The following is a 923-nucleotide window of genomic DNA, read 5'->3' on the forward strand; positions in this document are numbered from 1 at the left end:
GTATGGACCTAGTTTTGCATGATGATGCAGAAGCCCTCGAAGGCTTATGGCGGCACACAATGTGATATTTCCCCCGCACTGCCCTGGGATGTGCACAATTGCCCTTTGGCCAATTACATTATGACCCAGTCGTCTTGTCTTGCACAGGTCGAATCCAGCTTCATCAATGACAATGAATTCACGAGGCTGTGCAGCTCCATCCATGGCCAAGACTCTCTGTAAAAAAAAGAAAGAAAAGAGAACATATTACTGCACTACAGTGCTACACATACAGGACCCTCACCCCATCACACAGGTACCTGTGTAGCTCTCAGAATGGATCCATGTGGTACTGATATGGTACATATTCAGCTGCTACTGGATTTCACCAATACTGTATTGTACATGTAAAGGACAGTTACACTTACCTGTACATATTCAGCTCGAAGTCCTTTGACCCTGTCACTGTTCCTCTCAAATGGGACTCTGTAGAGCTGCTTCATGGTGATGCTGTGTTTTCCCAAGATGCGTCTGATGGTGGTGATGCTCACATGGTTTATGTTGTTGAACACTTGCCTTTCTGCAAGTATTTGCTTTCGTAGCTGGTGGAGACGGATGGCATTGTCTGCCCTCACAAGGTCCACAGTGGCAAGTTCCTGCTGTTGTGTGAACAGGCGTTGGCGTCCTCCCCCAGAAGGTCTTCGAGTCATTCTAGAGAAATACAACCACATATTGTCATCGCTTTGCTTATTTTTCTTACAGTACTTTACTGTATATACTGTATCATCCACTGTACAACACTGTACTTCAATATAAGTAATCATGGTATGTTTCACAGAAACTACCACTTTGGCTGCAAAAGGAGCATTAGCACCCTGCAATACCCTGTACACTTGATATGGTAATGTGATATACTGTAGAACAGTGCTATAAAAACCATCTGA

This window comes from Haplochromis burtoni, unplaced genomic scaffold (assembly GCF_018398535.1).
Source record: "Haplochromis burtoni strain Fernald_Lab_line unplaced genomic scaffold, NCSU_Asbu1 Contig_40, whole genome shotgun sequence".
Lineage (NCBI taxonomy): Eukaryota > Metazoa > Chordata > Actinopteri > Cichliformes > Cichlidae > Haplochromis > Haplochromis burtoni.